Source organism: Malurus melanocephalus, unplaced genomic scaffold, assembly GCF_030028575.1.
Source record: "Malurus melanocephalus ecotype Western Australia unplaced genomic scaffold, MMel_1.1 scaffold_95, whole genome shotgun sequence".
NCBI classification, from domain to species: Eukaryota; Metazoa; Chordata; class Aves; order Passeriformes; family Maluridae; genus Malurus; species Malurus melanocephalus.
In genome coordinates this window covers 724,173-747,675 of record NW_026623327.1, presented here as the reverse complement: position 1 = coordinate 747,675, position 23,503 = coordinate 724,173, and the positions used below count along the sequence as shown (strand labels likewise).

The 23,503-nt window shown below is 40.7% G+C and overlaps 1 protein-coding gene across 9 annotated transcripts in view; it reads left to right on the top strand.

The window, feature by feature from the left end:
* NRIP1 (nuclear receptor interacting protein 1) overlaps positions 1-23,503 on the top strand; it is a 97,579-nt gene that overhangs the window by 56,075 nt on the left and 18,001 nt on the right. The gene's annotated exons all lie outside the window — the stretch shown is intronic.

Here is a 23,503-nt window from a genome sequence, read left to right as displayed (position 1 = left end):
TTTGCTGTATATTCTCTGCGTGTCTTTCAAGGCATATTCAAAGAGATTTATTCTTCAGTCAGGTCTTGAAAATGATAGAAGTAACATCAAATGTTTTGAGAGTTTAGGACAGACTTCTGACAGTGTCCCAGCTCGGCTTAGCCCTGGATGTCTGTGTTCCTGTTGTCTTGCAGGCACAGATTAATGCTGAAATAGTCTCACAGCCTTGGACTGGGTAATGATTCCTCTTGTGTAACAGAGGGAGGGAAAATGAGGTGGGAAMGACTTTAGACTTGGCTGAGTGTGTGGGATTCAGCTTTGGGGAGCTGTAGTACCAGGGCTCATCCTTTTCAGAACGCATTTCAGTTATATCTGAGGTCTGGGGTGGTCTGAATCCATATAAAATAGGATTTTTGGGGAAGACTGGTCTGATCTGTGTATGAGTGCTGCACATTTGGTATGGTGTCAGTATTTCCTGCTTGAGATTAATCACTGCATCTTAATGGAATGGATGTACAACCTACTATATTCAAAAAGGCAAATGGTGTACAGTATTAAAGACCTAGAAGGTGCACTAAAATGATGGCATGTAATAATAAGATTTACCTTGCGTGAACAAAAAGGGAAGTGACTATTTGAAGCTGCTCCTTCTTCATTAACTTGGAAACTAATTTTGGTCTTTCTTGAACTTGTATAAATGTTGTGTTTCAGTCACTACCTGCAGTAATATCATTCTGCCACCGTTAGCATTAAATACTTCAGCAGGACTGATCTATTTAATATTTTTTCAATCAGTATTTTGAAAATCTGTCATTTCAGAGTATCTTCTTTCTCGGTAATAAATCAACCTGGTTGCTTTAACCCCTTCATTGCAAATGTCTGAGGTTACCGATCACCTTTTTTCTGTTTTGTTGAAATGTCATCCTTCTTTAGATCAGAAATGAAAACAAGTAATTTTTTGTTTGCTCTCAATAGCTGTATCAATACGATTTTTTTTAATTTTTAATTTCATGCAGATTATTTAAAATATAATCCCTCTTTTACCKTCTCTGAGAGTAGGTTTTTTCCAGAAAGTTGGGGGGAAAAAAGGAAAAATTTAGTGATTGAAGGCCCAGTTTGGCACAGCAGAAGTATTGAGTTTCTTTGGGGGTTTTGCAACTGTGTAGGCCTATTGCAAAAGTTTTGTTATGCGAGGCAAAACCTGAAGGAGAACTGTAACTCTGTRGTTTGGTTTCTGCTGTTCTCTTTGTCTGTTACAAGAGAAAGGAGTAGCTCCAGTGCCTTGCTGTACCAGGGGCTGCTCTGGAGGGGGGACCAGCAGATCCCAGGGCTCACCTCTTACCTGCCAGCCTCCATGGGAAGCAGCTTCATCATCTGGCATAACTTCCCTCTCAAGGGAACAGCTGCCAAGAACACTTTCACTCTTAAATGAATCCTATTTTGAGAGTACAAGACTGTCTACTCAGTGTTTTTGTTTACATCCACAGAACTAGAGTTAAGATGTCTTGCATCAAACTAAAGGGGTGAAATATTTTACAGGGACACTACTGAGTTCAGCAAATTGTAATCATTGCTTGTTAAACTTTTTAATTTTTTGTAAAGGAAGGTGCGGGCATGTTTTGTTCTATAGATTTTTTTGCAACAAACTGGGCATGGGGAGAGCAGGAACAGAGAAGTTTCTTTATCRTTATGACAAGCTAGCAAATCCTGTTTTCATGTGGGTTGGTAAATTTTTATGAATAATTGGCCAAGTTAATTTAAATATGCATTTTAGCAGTGTTGGTTTGGTTTTGTTTTGTTTTCCACACCACTAATTCTCAGGCTTCYAGGACAGGTCATGTTTTTGCAGGTCATGTCATATAGTTCATCCTTGAAATAAAACCATATTGGGAAGGGGTTTCACTGTTTTAAAAKAACATAATTTAGTCCAGTACCTTTGTTCCAAAAGTACGTTATCAATGAGYCCTCATTGCTGTTGAAATGATGTTGTTTGTCAGTTGCATTCCTTGATTTCACTGTGTACCTGAATGGGAAGGGAGGAGCTTCATATTTCTAAGGATGCTTGATTGGTGTCTTCAAAATCTGCTTGTTTTTCTGTGCCAGTCATGATYAGTCTGGTTTTGAATTTGTGGACTCAGTTTTGCAAGTTTTATGTTTGTCCGTCACCCATCTGTTGTCTTTCTTCCCTGCYGTGAGTGACTAGTGTTGAGGCTGGTAGGTTGATTCATGTGGTTGCTCTGTGTGTTGAAACTCCCTGCTGATAAGTGGAAAAACTGTGGCTGGAAMCTTACCTAATCTTTGTTAAGAATTCTGGCCTTTACAATTGAGAAAAGTTTGTTAATAAGGCAAAAAAAAAAAATGACTTGGTGCTGTTACTTGTATGTGGTGACAAAGAAACATCTGCTTGAAGAGCTTACAGTGACCCRATTTAAATGGTCTGAACAGCACTAAAACCAGTTCTACAGTATCAGGATTTTTTTTTCTTTTTCATTTTGAAAGAATCAAAGATAAATGTCTAGCACATTAAGGAGATGAGCTGTAATAAAGCATATATGGATGATATGGCAGCAGTCCAAGAGCATTAGTATGCATGCCGTGATGGAGTTGTGGTGGCAGCKAGCAGTCACTCTCAACTTAGAGCTAAATGTTACACATGGAGCACAGAGAGCCTTCCTCTGTGAGCTGGGCTTGTTTAGGAAGAAACTTACCCCGGTTCAAGACATTCCTTGCCTGGATTGGTGTGAAACCTGTTGGTTTGGCCAACTAGTGTCCAACTTCTCCAGGGAGCTGCGTTGGTGGCAAGGGTCTGGGCTGCAGATGACGGTGTGTGTAGAGGATGACTGCAGTAGTGTGTGTACAAGTGTTGTAACAGAAACATGGGCAACACAACCGTGCTGATGCAGGCCTGGTAGTTCGAGCAGACAGGGAGCAAAATTCATATTGATTAACAGGCATATGGAGTTACATGAGCACCATCACTTCATGTGGTCATTTCCGCCCCTTTTTTTTGATAGAGCAGAGGCTGCAGGGTCTTATGAAACATAGCAGTGGGAAATCAGATGTGAGGGTAATTCCCTGAGCCCTTGCCTGCTTCCTTCCTATATCTAATTAGCCATTGGGGAGGACAGCAAGAAGCGGGCAGCTGGCCAGATGAATTGTTGCAGTGGATTGGATCTGGCCAGCAGGCTGCAGCTCAGGCATTCTGGTTTGCATGGCAAAAAAAAAAAGGGTTTATATGAATTTCTGACTTGAGCTTGCGTTGTAACACGTGTATGTTAGATGCTGATGGTTGTTATGTTGAAAGCCCAGGTTCTTCCTTGTGTTCTTAAGTAGCAGGCTTTTGGAAGATCTTAGAAGTTTCTTTTCCATGATTATCTATTTATGCCCTTTGCTTAGGGCAGGAGTAATCTTTACTGCTTCTCTGCATTATTACATGCTTCTTGCAAGTGGTCAGGCTTTTACTTTATTATCCTTTGGAGACTCTTTCACAGAGAAATGAACCTGGATGTCAGGTGGTAGTGAGCATGAAKATTCCAGAGCCAAATTGCACCTGCTGTGGAAAGCTTAATACATGAGAAGAGAATTAAGGGAAGGAAATTTATTCCATGAGGTTCTGCCCATGTACATTTATTTTCTGTTCTCTACATTCTCCAATTGTCAGTGAAACTGATGAGAGGAGAAGGTTGCCTCATGAACACTGGAGATCCTTTGGGTGATGTTGGGGTGCACAACACAGAGCCATCTGTGTAGACGAGCTCTATGTACAGTCATTGGAAARTACTACAGTGTTTAGTTTGCTCTTGTGAGCAAATAAACAGGGTCCTTTTATTCTTTTCTGTGGACAATACTTCGTTGTTGATGCTTTGTTTGATGYTTGTCAATACTAACACATAAACATAGCAAGAAGGAAAGGTTTAGAGTTTTGTGTCAATTCTCTCCCTATTATGGCTGATCCATTAACCACAGAAAGTTGAAACAACCTGTAGGAAGACATCTGGTATTTATCTGTACAACTATTTTATAAATTATGTAAGTTATCTTTAGAGTAGTAACATTCCATCTTTTTCTTTCTGAAATTAGTACTCAGTTTGCCTTCTCCCAATGCTGCATTTCTGTTTATCCGAGGTTTCTCAATAGTGGTTCACCTGTGCAGCAGGAAAGATGAAACGATGGAATAATGTTGTTTTTTTATGATTATGTACATTATGGACATTCCTAATAACTCAACCCATTTTTGTGATGTTAATGTAAGTTTGGAAAGCTGACAAATTAAGTTGTTTTTGTTTGAGGTAAATAGTTGTTCTCACAGTATTTTAATTTGGCAAATCTGTGTTTTTATGTAGATTTAAACCTCTTGAAGAATGCCTTTTATGTCTATGTTTGGCACAGACATACTGTTAGTCATCCGTAAATGAAAATAATTGAAAAGTGAGAGGGGTTTTGTAAATGTTTTGAAATCTTTGGGTGCATTAAAAAAAGTTGTGAAAGCTTCATATTTCTGATTCTTTAMATTAGCCAGCCTGGGGTTGTTGGTGGTAACAATTGTGCTATTGGCAAAATACTAAGAATTAGACAGACTTGAATGGACCATTTCACACCTTGAGAAACTGGACTTACGTTTTGTGGTATGCGCTAAATAGAAACCTAATGCATCTTCTGAAAAAGCAGAACAAGTTTAATRTGCTCCGTTTTTTCCTAATCCAGAGGTTTGGCAAGAGCAACTGTARTTTGAAATACTGCTGAGAGTATGGGGCTGTTGTATATTCATTTTATAGAGGCAGTGAGTTTGGTCTGAGGGGYTGTGTTTGCCACAAGGCAGATCAGAGGCCTTGCTTCTAAAAGGATCTATCTAGTGTTTCTGAGGAGGAGAGCAGTTCAGGATAATTGCCTGGGAACTTTCTTTCCATATAATTAAAAAAAAATTGGTTTTTTAATACTTATTTTAAAGCACTCCTGATTCCTAAGTGGGGARGTGGTCCTTACTTGAGCTTATGGCTTTGACCAAGAACAGGATAAATCTCACTTTGGTCTACTAAAATTTCTGTGAACTTTAATGTGAGTTTTGATACCACTTTCGAATTCTATGCTAAGAATAGTCAAAAGGTCTGAAACGTACAAAGGGATTAGAGATTCATAAGCATTTGAATTTCTAAAGCYAAAAAAGAGAGAGCCTAATACGTTGCAAATTTAGATGTGTGCAGTAAAGGGGGAATCTCTGGCTTGAGTGTGACATAAAGCACCTGTAATTGTAACTGGAGAATGCTGTAAAGTGAAATAACGAAATAGGAAGGGAATGCTTGGGTTGGGTGGGTTTCTGATACCCTTGCTAGCKGGAGAGCGGGAGAGTCTGAGCCATTCATGACCCAGGAGTTAATGGAGCCTGTTTTGGAGAAGGAAGTGCTGCTGGCAGCTGAGGATGCAAATACGCTAAACCAGGAATGGCTGCTGACTCCTGTTGGCTTCAGCTGTTTTGTTGGACACACAGAAACAGTGTTCCAGCGGGATCATCCAGCTGCAACCCTACAAGTGTAATTCACTCTTCTGTTGGGCTTACCTGGTTTTCAGCTCCTTRCTCTTTCCTGAGTGGCCTGGGGTACCAGGATGAAGCGTACATGTCTAATGTAGATGCACACATGTGGAAGTATGGTGCATTCAAAATGTGCCTGCCTGCCTGCCAGACACTTCCAGCTTTTCGCTTGTCATGGCCAGCTGCTGTATTTTCTGTAATCAGTATGCTGCTTCTTCCTTTCTACTATCTGAGATTTGCACAGAGTATTTAAACAAGAGTATTTGAAGGTTAATATTGGCAATGTAGCATTTCAGTGACGATGCAGACTGATGCTTTTGTTTAAAAAAGAAACAAAACACCAAAAACCTCCAAAAAAATTGTTGTTTTTGTTCCCTAGGCTTGTGATATTTCTTTATCAGTCAGGCGCTGACAAGATACTAATAATATTTAATACAGCACAATCAGAAGTGTAAATAAAATAAACGCTTCCTTATGTTACCCCTTTCAATCCCATATCCTTAATTACAAGAAGAAAGAAGYGATACAGAAGCTTAAGGAGGTTAGTTAGGGTGATGAAAGAAGATGTCTGAGGAATAGGGAATTGTTTTTAACTTTATAAAACGTAATATAAACAAACATCTTGGGTTTTTTTTATTTATATTGCAAATTATTGTTGAATGTAGGTAGCTCCCCACCCTATCCCTCTTTTAAGTGCAAATTTAGAAAATGTTGTGTCTGGCGGAACAGGAGAAGGAGCTCAAGGACCTGATTCTGTACTGGATGCCTTCAAAGGCTAAGAGTGGGAGGTGTAGCTTAGACGTTGAGATTGCAGGAGTTGAAACTGAGTTTTGTATCATGTTTATACCTTCCAGATAAGGGTGGGTGCAGAGATGGAGACAAAATTAGAGCCTATGGTATTAAAAGTAGCCAAGTAGAATTATTAACAGGCAAATGATTAAGACAACTTTAAAGGGTGTTTTTCACTATTTAAAGATGTTTCCAGACATCACTTTGCTCTGAAATGCACTTGAAAAAAAAAAGTCTGTGCTCTGCAGACAGCCAAAAAGCTGTGCTTGTGAATGTTAAAAATGACCTTGAGCAGAAGAACTCAAAGGTTGTTGGTGGCTTTGTACTGARTAAAATAAACTGGCACAGCAATGAGAAAAACCTGCATTAAGGTTCACAGTCCTGATTCAGCAAAACACARTCTTAAACACGGATACAGTCCTTATTCTTCTGCAAATGCTCATGTAATTCATGATCAGGACACCAGTTAAATATTAGATTAAAGCGTATTTGTGAGTGTATGTAATAGAAAGTGGGGATAATGTCCTTAAGTTAGTGTCTGAGATGCTTGAAGCAGGAAATGAAACCCCCAAAAATGAATGCGTAGGTTGTCAGCCTTGCTTTTTTTGGGATGCACTTCTGGTAAGGTTTCTCAGGTTTGGAAGTTACTGTTCCAAACATCTGCAGAAGAATGCTGAGGTGGGAATTTGAGAGTCATTGGGAGTCTTAATGAAACATCAGGCTTTCCTAGCATGCTGTGGAAGATGTGTGGMTGTTGGCTGAGATCTTAGCACAGTAAGGTTGTTTCATTTGTAACTGTACCACAGAATGGCCTGGGATGGAAGGGACTTTAAAGATCATCTCGTTCCAGCCCTCTGCCCTGAGCAAGGATACCTTTCACTGGACCAAGTTGCTCAGASCCCCATCCAACCTGGCCTTGAACAATCTACGGATGTGGTATCCACAGCTTCCCAGGGAAATCTGTTTCAGTGCRTCACCATCCTTAGCATAAAGAATTTCTTCTTAATATTCAGTCTAAATGTATTTTCTGTCAGTTTGAAGGTGTTCCCCYTTGCTCYGTCACTTCAGGCCCTTGTAAATAGTCTCTATCCAGCTTTCCTGTAGGCTCCTTTCAGGTCACAATTAAGTCACCTCAAAGCTTTCTCTCTTCCAAGCTGAACAATCCCAATTTTCCCAGCCTTTCCTCACAGCAAAGCTGCTCCATTCCTCTGATCATCTTGGTGGCCTCTGCTGGATTGGCTCCAACAGYTCCATGTCTTTCCTGTGCTGGGACCCCAGAGCTGGATGCAACTGTTATGTACCTGAGAGTGTTGTCCAAAAGCTTCTKGMKCTCTGTCAGCCTTGKTGCTGTGACCACTGCCCTGGGGAGCTGTTCCAGTGCTCAACCACCCTCTGGGTGAAGAACCTTTTTCTAATATGCAACCTAAACCTCCCTGACAAAATCTCGTGCCATTCCCTTGGGTCCTGTCACTGTTCACCACAGAGCAGAGGTCAGTGTCTGCCTCTCCTTTCCCCCTCATGAGGATGAAGACCAGTGTCCTTTCAGTCTCCTTCCTTCCTGGCTGAACAGACCAAGTGCCCTCAGCCACTCCCCATAGAGCTTCCCCTCTTGACCCTTCACCATCCTTGTGATCCTCCTCTAGATGCCCTYCATATGGAGAATATGGAAAGGATCACAGTCTTTGGTCACTTTAATCTGCATTATTCAGTACTACCTTGCTCTTACCTCTTACTGTCAAGTAGTAGTTAAAATATTATTTTCTACTAATGTAAGTCATTTATTGCATACTAGTATAAGAATGACAGCTACATCAAACATATGTAGAGCTAATTCACTATTGATAAAACTAAAAAAATAGATGCAYTTAATATTTTGCAGTAGTGTTAATTTTCAGTTTTCTGGTAGACCAAGGGCTGCTTTGAGTGCTGTGCTGCTGGGAAGTTAGGCCRGAAATGTTGGGAGACATGGTCAGTCACAACAGGATTTTTCAACTGTTTCTACTAATGCCAGTGGGGATATATGCTCCCAAGAGAATGTTTTTGTCAGTAGCACCCTTAGCAGATATTTTTTTATTTAACAGTGGGGTCCAAGTAGAATGAGAATACATTATATTAACTTCTTCCATCTTTATCCCTTCTTTTTTTCTGCTGCACTGAGTACAATGCATACAAAATAAGGCTTAAGTTTTAGGCTTGAAGAATGTGAACGTTGCATATTCAGAATCAACAGTTAAAAAATGGCAGAATTAAGATTGAGTGGGCACCTGTAGCTGGGTGGTCTGTAAAATGCTCATCCCATCCTTTGTAGATCTGGCTCATGTGTGCTGCTATGAGCATGCTTGTGGTAGGAGCAGGCAGGGAACAGCCTTACTCTCTRCTACTTGCCATCTGTGAGAAATTATAGCCACAAAGACCACTTTGATCAGRCGGGTAGAAATGAATGACTGTTCATCTCCAAGATGTGACATTGTCACGATGGCAGTGGTTTGGGTGGATGGGTGTGCAGGCTGCTGTAGGCTTGGAGTTGTGGCCAGGTGCTGTGTAACCACCCTCATTGCTTCTGTCTGAACCTCCTAGGGACAGCCTGATTTGGAAAGTTTTTACTGAACTGTTGTGGCCCTGGAAGAAAGCTGCTAATTTGTATTTTTGGCTTTTGGCTTCTACTTTTGGCAGGGCCACACACTGTGTCCCATACTTGGCAGCAAYGACTGTGTGGCTTGAAAGCTTTTGTTGCATCTTTGAGTCACCCTSCTCAGCTGGAACATTGCAATAGGAGTTCTTTGTTTTTGTTTTGGGGKTTTTCACAACACTTGGTGTTTGGAAAACCCGTAATAAATTTTTAGTTTTGTTACACTTTGGAGAAACTTAAGAAATTGTGGACGTTGCATGGTCATACTGTGAAAATTCCTTTTTGTGTTTTCTGCTAGGCTCACATGTAACATGTGAACTATTTCAAATGATCTCTTTTAACCCCTCTTCCTGGTAACTGGKGTAAACTGGAGAGTTTTCTAGGAAGCACAGTGGATGACCCAGTACTGCACCAATTGTGTAATAGGCTAAGTGGCTAAACTTTTTTTGCTTATTAAAAAAAAAAAAACAAAAAAAAACCAACCCAACAACTCACAGATGGCTGTGTGTATGGCATCCTGTCATTGAAAGGCTGCAAAAAGAACAAAGAATACCTTTGTGCAGGAAGATCAGTGAACCCCCATGTGTGGGTCTGTCCAGTCTGATGAGGTGTGTGCTYCCTCCAGCCTTCTGCTTCCCTGGAGTTGCAGGGCAAAAACGAAGGGGGCCTCTGGGGCAGAACAGTCCCTGGGACTGCTCAGAGTAATCACGGGGGTTTTTCTGACATCCAGATGCTATGGGAACACCATGGCCCTCTGTCCAGATGTGAAAATGCCTTGGAAACCTTAGGTCTGTGGAAAAGCATCTGTATGGTGYGAGTTCTTCCTCTGCTGATGCAGAAGGCACAGTCACTGTTACTGAAAGCTAACGCTTAAAATGGTTAAAGCCTTCTAACAAAGAGGGTGTTTTGTGAGAAGAACTGCGGTTCTTGAGAGTGAGGCGGTGAATCTATTTTAGTGGTCGGTGGAAGGTAGTGTTATAGCAGTTGTGACATAACTGGCAAAGCTGTGTCCTTCTTCAGTAAACTTAAATGTGTTTTGTTACCGTGTAGCAGACTGTAGTGCTTAGAAAATGACTCTACAAAACCTGACTAAACGAAGCTTTCCGTGCTCAAGCAGAGAATTACAACACCCTCTGCTGGTATGAGAGACTCCTTCCTTTTCTCTTCAAGGACTTGCCTGATGGATATCCTAGAAAGACGGTTCTGAGGCGTGATGCTGGCTCCTTTTGATTAAGTTGAGTTTATTTTAACCCATTTGTATTTATTTTTTTTCCCCTTGTAGAATTTTGACAGTTTAATCTGACCAGTAACATATCACCGCTAAAACAGATGGAACGAAGGTGGCGATGCCTTTTGGTGATGCCTTTTTCTCCACATTCAGCTGTGRGGATCCATGTTGCTTTCTAAGTGAGCATAATCCTACTTGGCAAACTTTTACTGGAGGTGGAATTGGAGATTCTGTGTGCAAATAATACACATCTGAAGAAAGCGCCCATCCTTTCAATGTGCCATRGTTGTGTTTGAATAAAGCTGCCAAATCCATTGGGTAAACTTGTGGTTTCATAGAGTTACCATGTGTTCCAGGGCCTTTCCTAGAGGTTATCTCTGCCTCTGTGTCACTCGTGAGATGATGAGCAGGCACAGGCAGGCTGGGCTATTGGTTTATTTGTTTTTGTTTCCTYTCTGTGTACAGTCATGCTCTCCAACTCTTGGTAGGCCCATCRCATGTTTATATCCTCTGCTCGGCTTCCTGCTTGGCTCGGGATGACTGAGAAGGAAATCACAGGTTAGGATGAGAAGTGGTCGCTTTTTAATTTCTCCTCGTAAAACACGTCTGCTGCCTGCCACAGCAACCCTCTCTTGCCTGTTCCCGACCCTCCTCCTCCTCCTCACCTGCCTGGCCTTAGCATGCACACGGCGTGCCATGAGGGGTGCTCTGCTTCCCCTTGGAAAAAGCATCCTCACCCCGGTATTTGCGGGGGAGAGGAGGCACCGAGCACCTCTGTGCCTCGGCGAGCCGGGTCTGTCCCCGCGGAGTGCTGGAAAAATGGCATTTCCAGCTGCGGGGGAGGCGAGGGACGGGCTGGCGCTGCGGGGGGAGCCGTCTGGGTGCCGGGCGGGAGGAAGAGCCCCGCTCCGAGTAAATGGTGCCTTACATAATTGCGTTATGAAAGAATTGCTGCGGGTCGAGCCTCCCTCGGTGCGTTGGAGAGCGTCCCTCAGCGCGCCCGCGATGCTGCCGCCTGCGCGGCAAGGGTTAAGAGGAGACAACATCCTGTCAAAGACCTTGTTTTTAATTTTGCCTCTCACACTGGCACAGATCCGGCTAAGAGCAGCCCAGATTAGTTCGGAAAACCTTTGAAGAGATTTAAGATGTCCTTCAGCCAGTTTGAAGGTTTTTGTCTTGCAAATCCAGTACAAGGGCGCCTGCAGGCATCTCGACCCTTGCTGTGCTGCTGATGCAGCTCAAGGTCACWCTAACCCGCCCTGTGACATTCAACAACACACACACACACAAAAATTATGCGGTGAAACTGCTTCAGCCTTCAGCCAACCAACAACTTCCTCAGTTTCTCACTAAAAGAAGAAGTGTATATATTTTTCTTTTCTTTTTGTCTTTTTTTTTCTTTGGCTTCGTAGATTTTTGCTGCAGGAAATAATCCAGGATTTCTGGTGTGTGTGATGACAAGGTCATTTCTTAATTAGAACACATGTAAAGAACAAAGCTAAATGGCTTCAAAACAGCTTTGTAGTTGATGGAGAGGATTTAAATTATTTAAAGAGATAGTCACCCAAGTATGATGGAAACTGAATTCTAAACACATTAACTCTTTCAGTACTCTACGGTTTCCATATGGTACTCAAAAGAAAATGTCAAACTTGATGAGCATTATTGCAACTGYTGTTAAATGAGCATTTTTACATCTATTTATAGTTAGTGTTCTATTATGCTGTCTCTTATCAGAGTTACAACAGCAAGAAATTTTTTTTATTAAACAGTGGAATACTCACTAGCTAGAGATCAAAAGATAGCTATGGGAAATTGCTCGTTGGAGATCAGTGGCTTAATTTCTGCTCCATCTCATATTTTGATGAATGTATTAGCATAAATATATGTATGCATGTGTGACTACGTGTATGAATTATAGTGCAAGTATACAGGTATTATTCAGAGCTGCCTCTGTCAGGAATCTGGACTCCTGTCCTCAGTCCTCAATGTGGTTGCAAGGCGTAAGAACATATTAAAGGTTGATTTGGGATTAGGGAATGAGAAATGGGAGAATTGACAAGAAATGGCAACTTCACTTAGTTTGAAGTGACTGTGAGCTGGCTGGAAGGAGTAGATGGCACTTTGGAATTTGAATTTTGTTCTTCAGATTTTTGTCACTTGGACTCAAAGCACCTTCATACAAAGGTGTTGGTACCACTGTCTCAGCCATGGTTTGATGTGGCTGTATGTTAATTATCCATACTTCTAATCTCATCCTCCTGTTTTTCTTTTTGTTATTCTGTTTTCTAGGCTTCTTATTCTGTAAATGCCAGGGGCTGGTARGGTGATCACCCTTCTGTGGTTGCCTTGGGCATGCAGAGCCCAGGTGTCCATGGGTAGCACTCTTCTGCTAAAAGGGTTGACCTGCTGCACCAGAGGAGCTGGATTTACTGTGGTCTGTGGGACCTGCCTTTTGGTGCCAGCATACAGTAACTTTCCAGGTTGCTTAATGAAATAGTGAGGGCAAAAAAACACTTGGGAGTTGTTCACTAAGGGGAAAAAGGCAAAAAAAAAATCACGGAGTAGAAACTTTGTTTGCAAACTTTGGGCTCTGTGTATGCTCAGAGATGCTACTGCATGATTTKTCTGAGAACTGAAATGTGGAGAAATTAGTCTTCCCCTGTCGTCAAAAGTCAAGCACTTAACTCAGATTTAAGTGTTTCAAGAGTAACTGACATAACATTTACTGGGGGATTTGTTTGTTTGTGTTGTTTGGGTTGTTGTTTTTCCTGTTTCATTTGCTTTTTCCGGGGTAAACCTTGTTCAGYTGGAACATGAGGTGCAGCAAACATTAGATGGAGTGTGCTTACTAGAAAGAGTTTGTGCTGGCTCTGAGGATCTCCTGAGAAAGGAGGAAACTGCATTTGCCAGGATAAAGAGGGGAGATCGGGTGCTATAGCTTCTTTCCTCTTTGGGTTGCTTTTTTTTCCCTTTCCCTGCACTATCTGGCTCAGGCAAGGCTTGAGAGACGAAAACGACAGAGAGAAACAGACTCCACACGAGGAAGACATGGATAAGACAAAACTGATGTGCTCTGTGAAATCTGTATATTCCTGCCCTTGCCTGGGGTGTTCTGTGCCCTTAATATTATGGGAGACCTAAGCTCACCTGCTAGTAATTTCTAATTTACTGTCCTAATTCATCGATTTGTTATCACTAATTGTACTTCATTTACTTCTGTGTAGTTTCCAGTACCTAAAGGGTTGAAAGGTTGCTGTAATTGGCACCCGCAGCTGCTCTTTCTTTTGACAGGGGATAATTTTGCAGCCTATGCTTTGTGTGACAGCTGCCTAATTGGGCATTCTCCCCTTGTAGCAAGCCTGCCTCCTCCAGCCTCCCTGCTGACAAATGGTGGTGGATTATAGATGAGGACACGCTGACCCGTTCGACCTTGCTGAGGCAGCGGGGAGGGGCCTCCTGCTACTTGAGGGAAGCTTTGGGTCATTTAAAGGACAAGGTCATGAGCCAGGTGGGGAAATGACATGATATCACATGACAATAGCCCGATGACACGGTCAGTGTGTCAAGGACAAACTCATCAGTATTGATTGACGCTGCATTTTGCTGGTGTCTCTGCAAAGCCACTGATATTTCAAAAATATTTTGCTAATTTATCCTAGGTAAAGGGCCAGGCATTATTTTGGGGAGCATTTGTGCAGTGTTTTCTTCTCAATACAGATCACATGCAAAAGCAGTGTTGTTAAAACACTGTCGATAATAATTTGTAGTGCTAATCTTGATGTTTTTGGTAAAATGTATATCTGCCTGTACTGGAAGAAAAATGCCAGGAAGGATGCATGACAGGGCAGAACTGAAGGAGGGAGAAAAAGAATCCCTGTTTTGAAATTTCAGTCTTTCACTTTTCATTCCTTGAAAGACACATTTATGAACCCCTATGAAAACACATGTACCCACATATGTAGAGCTGACTGTGTTCAGAGAAAAGTTAAATATAATTTGGATGTTTAAAGAARAAGTCTTACATCAGCTGAAGGGCAATGCAGTTAAGATAATGCCCTACCTATTTTAAGAACTAAAACAGTATCCAACTATGCCAGGCAATAAAAACCTGCTGAGTGGGTTTTCGAAAACGTTGTGAATAAAAGTGACAATGTTTTGAGAGCATCTTCATGTTGCATTTCTATGCTAATAAACTTCAAGGTAAATGAACAGCTTGTTTGACATTTGCTATGTTAGACAATAATAAAATGCTTTCTTCTGGAGTAATTAGACTTGATAGATTGATTATGTTAAGAGGTAAAGATAAATATAATCAGAAAGAGAGCACTCTCGAGGGGAGTTAGTGCCTGTTTTTGAACTTTGCCTTAGTGGTTTCATTAGCCGGTGCCTGGTGCTGTGTGTCACACACGTGTTTGCACACACACAACACGCAGACACGCAGACACGCGTGGTGTGCACGGAGTTTATGAGCAGCCAGGAGAGGAGTGTTCACCTCGAACTCGCCCGAGTTCTCTTCTCCGAGAGATYTGATTTGTTGTGGGAAGCTGTTGTGTCTGAACCTCGTCAGTTCACCAGGATGTAATTTTACTCCCCYGAGGTAAAAAGCCGTCAGTGGTAAAGTGTGATAAATTAGTTCACTCAAGTAGATGCGCGTGCGTGTGTGTGTGTGTTTAATTCTGACCTTGCTGTGCATGTGTTGAGCTGCTCTCGGTGCCCGAGTCAAGCCCGGTGGAGGTTTAATCCTGTGCCCTTGTACACGTATACTTGATTAGTAGTTGTGGTTATCTCAGCAGAAGACATTCTGCCCTGCTCCTTGTATTGGTCGGGACCCAGGCATTGGGGAGTCAAGTCGAAGGAGAAAGAAAAGAGATTTTGCATTAGTATTCTATGAAAGCCTTACTGTCTGCAGAACAAATTGATTGCTACAGTGTACCTGTGCTTGGCACCACTGCTGTGAAAGAAAGGTATGGTTGTAATCTGTTTTATTGTATTACATATTGTGACACTCCAGGAATGTTTAACATTCAGYTCTTCTGTGGCACATGCTAGAAGTCTAAGGAAAGAAAAATATGTGAATGAATGAAAAGTGTACGAGCCTGTCGTATCGGCAGCTTTGTTTACTACAGCGAACTAAGTAGCCCCTGCTAATGAGACAAATTTATGTGCCAATGGCAACGTAAGGAGATGATTAACTGAATTCTCTGTATTATAGTCAGTTACTCACATCAGTGTCAGTAGTTGCTACGTACCTACACAGATAAAATTCTAATTAATGTTTTAAGGGGGTTTTGGTTTAGCTTTTAACAAGATGATAAATGTGAAATATACTTGAACATGGATGTGTTTGCCTCTTTAAATGAAAATGTGTTGCTTTTTCATAGTTATTAATCTTGTGTGCTGCTCCTACATGGTGGGGGGGATATGTGAGGGAATGAGGGGAGGTTTAAAAACCTGCAAATCTTAGATGTGCTGCTGTGATAAACAGCACAAGAACAAAGCTGAGGAGAAGTCTTACAGGAATTGAGTCTTCATATTTCTCACCACCTCCCCCCTCCCCCTAGTAATGTGTAAATATGCACCCCTATTTTAATGAGAAATCTGGTGATCTTCTTTTCCTTAACCCAGTTGTAGACTTTACAGTTGATTCTCTGGTTTTACAGATGCTCAGCTTGTGTGGGAAGTATGAAGCACTCCATTTATAAAATTCAGGCTGTTTCACAGAGGGCTGCGCTCAGTGCTTCGTTCTTGGCATCACTGAAATTGTGTTGGTGATTATTTGGATGTTTGCTTGTGGTCACTCCAAAACATCTGAAGTATCTGCTCTTGTCATGCAGACATTCCTGACTAATTAAGTTTAGGACAGGTGGCAGACTCCTCCTGGGCATTTAAATCTGTGTGYAAACCTAATCTAATAACTTGATGAGAAAATGAAAATCCATCTTTCCTGGTGTGTTATCACCACGCACAAACCACAGAGGTATTTGTGAAATCCTCTCTCTACTCTTYGTCCTGGCAGGTGAGAAGTGAATGAGGTTCTTTAAGGAAATGAGAGACTTGGAAAGCACTGTGTGCTGAGCAGCAGTCACGCACTGTAATAGTTACTTCTGTCCTATGGCCTGGCTGATTTAAGATTACCACTTCATGGATGTGGGGTCTATTTATATGAGTGTACCCTTGAGCTTACATTTTACACCCTGCAAAGAGTGTGAATACAGCTTTATACATGCAAGTTGTTGATCTTTGAGATCCTTTGACAGCTACAATTTTGAAGACCCCCAGTTCGGGAGGCTCTGTGATGTGACTGCTTGGGCTCAAATATGAAGACTTTAGTTGAAACTAATTAGTCAAAACTTACTTATTCTAACTAAGTATTTTGTGAGTAATCTATTCTTCCCCCAAATTACTTTTTTTTAATATGAAGACATGTTGTAACTAAAATAAAAGTTGGTAGACAGTTGCACAATTTACACAGCAGATGGGAGGATCCAGGGAYTTCACCATATCAACCAGGTTTTGAAAGTGAATTTCAGTAATGCTATAGAAATGGTTAATTCTTATCTYGAATTCTGTATTCAGTTTTTGTGGATTTTAACCAGTTAGTGACAGGAGGTTGAGTTCKGAAGAAGGTGTTAGATAAATACAGGGCAGTACTGCATTTCAATGCAATTAACTTTTGTTCATAAATAATTCAACCTATGACTTTAAATAAATGATCAGAAGAAAAGAAAATGACGTGATTAAATCCAAGTCCTTAAAAACATCTTATCCACCAAGATTGCTGTGACTACTTTGGGACTTAAAATCTTAAAATTGCTCTGTTGAGAAGAGACAGTTCTGATACTTGCGGGGGGGGGGGGGATTGTTTTGTTTTTTTACAAAATTCTCAGTGTATCATGAGAGACAGGAGGTAGACTTTTCAGATTGTAGTAAAAAGAGGACTGATGATGTGGGTTTTTTTTTTCATTTTGTCTTCATTTTCTTAATGCCATAAAATATATCAGCTTGGGTAGCCTGTGATTTTCCTAGTGATCTTTTTTTTTAATGGAAAGTAGAAGTATGATGGCAGAATTAAAACTTTTACTGACGACTTTACTGAATGAACATGACTGATGGCATTAGAATCTTGATGAGAATTTTGAAATACAACTTGGCTTGGTGTAGGCTGCTGTATTGTGGGTGGGGTGATGGAGAAGACACCAAATGAGGAAGAAAAACCAAAACCAAACACAACCSTAGCCAAATAAATCTGTTTTTATAACCAATATTTGCTTATATTGTAAGCACGCAGTTGGTTCCAGCATTAGTTAATTGTATAAACTAAGCTTTTCCTCTGAACATACTTAATCAAGTATTAACTAGGAGCTGGTGCATGAGTGTTATTTTCAATTTAGGTAGATTATAGAGGTGAATTCCAGATTAGATCTGTTTTTGAAAGGTAGCTGTGCCTTGCTTGAGATTGCTTTAGTAGAGCATAGTAACAGAAAGAAAAGGGGTGGAGATGGGGAACAAGCATTGCACAAAGAGGAAGTGGAGGTGTTGCATAACTTCTTTAAGTAAATAGATTTTCTGTGCAGATACCGAAGGCAGCCTTAACTCAAGCAGTGCTGTCACTACCAGAATCCTGCTAATGCTAAAGGCAGTTGTGTAATTAATGGCCTTGTGTACTGAACTGAGACTGCTGCAAAACCTCTGGAGGGAATTATTGTGTCTGTTGTGTTGGTTAACTTTCCCTGAAAATAAAGTGTGTTGCTGATACTCTGTTAGGGTGATGGGGGAGGATTTTGCAAGGCCTGGTGAAATAGTTTCTGGTATCTTTTCCCTGACCACTGGAAAAAGCATCTGCAGTAACAGAGCCAGGCTGAACGGTTGAAATGGAGCTGTTAACAAAAACGAGATGAATTTTACTTCAGGAGACAAGTGTGGTAAGATAAGAAAATAGAAAGCTGTACTTAAAACTTTTAGTGTGTTTTGAAGATGTTTCTGTTGTAAAATTCTATAGTTTTGAGATGGTTTTGATACTAGCACCTTACTTAGTGCAGTTGTGGTAAATTATCTAAAATAGATGAAAATTATTACGGATTTTTTTTCTAATCTGTTTTCCCGAAGCCGTTTGAAAAACTTGTTGAAAGTTCCAAATACCTGTGGAACTTTTGGATCCTTGTTTCTGCAACATCAACCATAGGTGGCACTGACTAGTAGCAATTAGAAGGTTTGGATGCCTCCTCTCCTCCCAAACTTAGATATTTAAGCCATTGGCAACTGCTTGATCCATTTTCTCTCACTCTGGCAAAGAGTAGAGTGTGGCAGATACCTGCAAGTTCTGCAAATGAAAAAATGTAGGAGCCAAGTTATTTACTGAGKTTGGTCAGTTTGAAAACTTACAGCTTTTGAAGCTAAGATTTGTACAAACTCATCAGGAAAAATGCTCATACTGATTACTGAGGGAAACCAAACTCATTTCTACTGGTTCAATTCTAGTTACTCATCTTGCAGAGTATCTTGCAGAGAAGGCTCAATTGGGCTTGGAGGAATTCAGCATGCCAGAGGCTGGGCACCACTAAAAATGCAAAAAAAAGCTATTTGTCTGGATTCACTTGCTGCTGCACCATCAGTTAGTTCCTTCACTGACATGCTGCTGGCATGGGCTGCTGCAGTTCTGCCTTTTCACTGGAGTAAYCAGGGATGAATGCACACCCTGTATTCTGATCCATCTGAGCTGTGAATGTTTACAGCTGAATTAGACTGGAAAAAGRCAGGTTTTAACAACTTTCTAAAGMARGGAATTAAAAATGGACCTGTTTGGGAAGTGCTTAGATGTGTGTACAGACATTTTTTACACACTTTGCTATAAGAGACCCTTGCTCTGGGTAAAAAGGAGTTTATTATTCTTGGTTAGGAAAGGGACTGAAAGCAGGCAGTGGATCAGAAGAGCTGCTGCTGTGCTGTAGTCTTTGCAGCTCCAATCCATGTAATAGTGCTTCTCCAGCTCATTAGGACTGTTTCAGCCTGTTAGATCCCTGGGAAATAGGGAAATTTGGTGGAATTTTGTTTTTGATCATAATGGCATCATTCATCTGTTTAGTTCAGTAGTGATAGTGATACCTTAGTTCCTTATTGACATAGTGTTTCCTTGGAGAGAACATTGTTTCAGCAGGTCTAGTGGARCACCCTTATTGACTGTGTTTGACTGACACACATCTCCATGGGAGGGTGATGGGAGTGCCAGTAATTTTTCTCATTTTGTAAGAGAAAGGCATTTACTACAGTGTGCAACTCCTATTCCTTTAGTAGTAAGCACCATTGTTTCCTCAAGTTGAATGTACTCAATTGTTGTTTCACTAATAGGGAAAAGSCCCCCCCCMAAAACCAAAATGCYAACAAACTGAGGAGAGAGAGAGAGAGAATGCCTTGTAATTCAGCTGAAAGTCAGAAAACCTTACTCCATTTGCTATGGATATGGAGTTCATGTGTTACTGGGCAAGTTGTTTAATCTTCTCCTGTCCTTGCTGTTCCTTATGTGTAGAGTAGCAACATTCCAAAGCACTGCTGTGGTTTGTTCCTAAAATGTTCTGCTTTGTTCCAAGATGGAATCTTTACTTTTCTTGCGTTTTTGACAGTATCCAGTAGGCTCCAACATGGTTTAGACCCACCCAGTGCATGTAATGAGAGGTCCTGGTGAAAATGAAGGAGTGAAATTACTGTGATCAGTCTGTAAATAGCAGCAGCCRTCTAACATCAGACATGTAGATGTCAGATTGAAATATGTCTTTGGTAACTGAAATGCCTCTTACTTGTTAGTTTGCTTCTGAGTGGGCTTTTTTTTTTTAATGACCTCAGGTTATGTATAAGCAATATGGAATTTAATTCTCTAGTTCACTCAAGTCCAAAATAGTTCAGGATTTTATTTTCGGATTCGTGCAGTGAATGGATAAGGCTATGGAAGTCCTTTCTGTGGTTGCCTATACTCTGCAGCTTGCTAGTAGAGTACATCAAGATTACTTTTTTATTGATATTACTATTAAGTTTTAAAATTATGGTTGTATGTCTCATCAGAAAAAAACACCCTGATGCTTGGTCAACTTCAAACACTTCTTTTTTCTCAGCATTTTTACCTGTGACTGTCATTTTACCAGAGAAAATAATTTCATGGAAGGSTAGTTCAGATGCATGTTTTGTGTAATTTGCAAGTATGGACACTTGCACATAGTTACAGCTGACAGAGTACAGTCAAGAGTGGAAGAAGCRTCTTACCAGCCGTTCACTGCTCCTATGAGAATTTCTTCTGTTTGCCAAGATTTGAGGCCATGTTGTCAAAGGTTTTTGTAGCTTTCGGCTAGTCGCATAGAGTGTAAGCCAATTTGAAATTAAAAAATGRCTGGATGAGCTTTACTATGCAAAAATTAAGCTTGTAACCAAATTTGCCTATTAAACAAAAAGAAATATTAAACAAGAGAGGTTTTATTACCTGAAGTGGGAAAGATTGTGCATACATATCCCTATTAAGTAGTCTGGGTTTTCTGGATGTGCGTTGGAARGACTGTCATAAATACTATTAGCTTTCTCGTGATCCTTATCTATGAGGAATATGGATCATGCCTGCTATTGAAAAATATGCATTTGCTTTAAGTAAAGTAACTGAAATACAAGAATTTATGGAAAATTCAAGAAAGATATTTTCCGATATATTAGCAGAAAGGAGATTGTTGTTGTTCTGTGTTCTTTAATCATTCCTGCCTTACCAAGTAGCTGGAAAAAATAAGTTGTATTCAGTGCATGCTTTATATGTTACATGTGGAAGTGAATTGCAAGAATGGTTTAAGTCTGTTAATCTTCRTTTTGGAATCTTGCCCCACATCCCCCCATATAAATGGAGCTTTTGGTCTTGAGTGGTTATGGATATGCAGGGAACTTACTGGTTTTTCTTCTTCTTTCCCTCCCATATGTTTTTAATCAACMGATTAGACTCGAGATGTTTCAGATCTTCCAATCCTTCCTCTTGCTCCATTGGTCACAATCACAGTCCTGTCTGTATTCATTGTGACAGTGTTTATTGTAGTTCAGTGGCAATGTTTCTGGYGTTTTAGGGACTATACTACCTAGAATTTCACACCTAGCTTTATATTTTAGTGAAGCAGGTTGATTATAATAATGTTTTACAGTATGCAGTATCCTGCATCATCTTGTTTCTGCTCTTCTGGGCTCCATGCTGGTGAGGCAGCATCCCAGGCAGCTTGAGTAGCCTCACAATCTTCTGTCATTGATGCTTTTCCTACTCCCTATATCTGCTTTTTCCCTACAATCCRTCCTTTCTGCTTCATTATCTCTGCATCTCATCTCAGTTTGTAAGCTCTTTGGGATGGCAGTCTGGATTTAGAGGAATATAAAATGTTTTACAATAGTAATTATGCCAAATGTCAGGCACAGACAGACTTGCTCTCATAAACCTGGCAGCATATAAAGAAGGCAAATGAAATTATTTGCATCCTGGTAGATTATTCTTGGTCAGCCAAACTGTTCACCTTCCAAAGTGCTACAAGCAAGCTCTGCTTTACGTGATTTAGTAGAGTGACACTGAAGCAACTTTGGAAGCAAGAGTTACGTTTTATTTGCAGTAAAACAGAATTCAGACGTAGACCCAGTAAATCAAACCCCTCTGGTTTGAGGTGGAGAAATTAGTTCAMAGAAATGGAGAACTTGCAATAGTAAGTCTGCTCTTTGTGCTCAAAGGGTTATTTCATTAAGGCAGCTGAGACACAGAAAGCTTCTTTTGTTTCATCAAAGGAGGTCTGGGTTTATGTTTAGCCAGTCCATGGGACAGGTACTATCTCAGCCTTCACCTTGCTCCTCAAAAGTTTCCTCATCCATGTCATCATTTCTTGTCATGATTAAAAGTCAGTAGATAGCTATGTTCTGTCTGAAAAGAAGAATCTGCTTTTTTTCCTAGGAGCAGTATTTTTTTCATTCTCTGGTCTTTCTTGCCTCTGTGCCCTCTGAAGTGAAAGCAGATTGCATCAGGGTAGGGATATTGTCATTGTACCAGCTGGAGAAGTGACAGAGCTTTCACTGGATTTTTAAAAGTAGCAGCTCAAGAGAAGGGGAGCCCTTTGATATTTTAGCCCTTCTACATTACATTTCAAGCCTTTTGTACCCTTTTCTCCCTATCATTAATCTTTGTGTTCTGTTGATCTTTTAGTGTATATCATTCTTTCCTTCTCTTCCAATCATATGTTGTAAAAGAAAGGTATTGGGTGAAAACTGTGTTATTACAGCAGCACATATTGTTGTACTGTAAAACCAATAAATGCATTTTTTTCTTCTGAAAGAGGAAGAAAAAACATACTTATTTTGGAGGCCAGCGTTGCTCCAGGGCTTCATTTAATTGCTGTCCAGCTGAACTTGTCAGCATCTCCAGGTGCAGATGTATTTATTTTAAACTTCATATAGACTATGGTGAGGGAGAGGGAACAAACAAGTTTGTGAGGAAAGGCAAGCAACATCCATCATTTGTGTTTTGGCTTGTGGTCTTGCAAGGAGGTATTTTGGTGGATTTGGATTAATTTTTGTTCTGGTAATTTACTGCTGGAGGAGAGGAAGAAAGAATCTCCAGAGTGTAGATGATMTTCGCCTGGGGAGCAGTGCAGAAGCGTAATGGAATTTCCTGTGTGAGAGGTGCCTGAGTATTACAGCAAAAACGAGTGTTTGTGGAAACAAAAGGGTAAGGAAAAGGGACACAATAAGAGGTTAGGTTATGTGGATGGAAATGAAAGTTATTAATGTCTGTAGAACTCAGATGAGAAATTTTAAACTTAATCTAGAGCAAGAGAAAAACAATTGAAAGGTTGAAGTAAAGGGTTATGTGAACAGTGTCTTCAGGGGAAATATTACAGTAACAGCTGTGTTTGAGGTGGTGTGGAATGGTCGTTGGATGTTGTTAATGTTACACGAGTGTGGGGTGTGGAAGTGGGGAGCTGAGGGGAGATTCAATGAGAGTAATGATGATAATAGCAGGAGAAAATGARTTAAGATTTAGGGAAACAGAATGCAATGCCCAGGGTTGCTTTTTGGTTGTTTGCTTGGGGCATTCTTTTAGTCATGGTGGATAAGTGGATAGTGGGAATGTTAGAATAATCTCCTAATGACACTATTTTTTTTTTGACAAAGTGAATGGTATTAACCATTCAAGGAGACCTATTTCCCTCTCTCCTGGCAGGTGATCCTTACCAGCTTGCTCAGCTCAGTTTCACTTGTCAAGCTCTTACACTCTCACAGATTGACCACAARTATGACCAGCTTTGGGGGAAAACTTTATTTTAATCTGTTAATGTCTTGTTAAGAAGTAAGACAGACT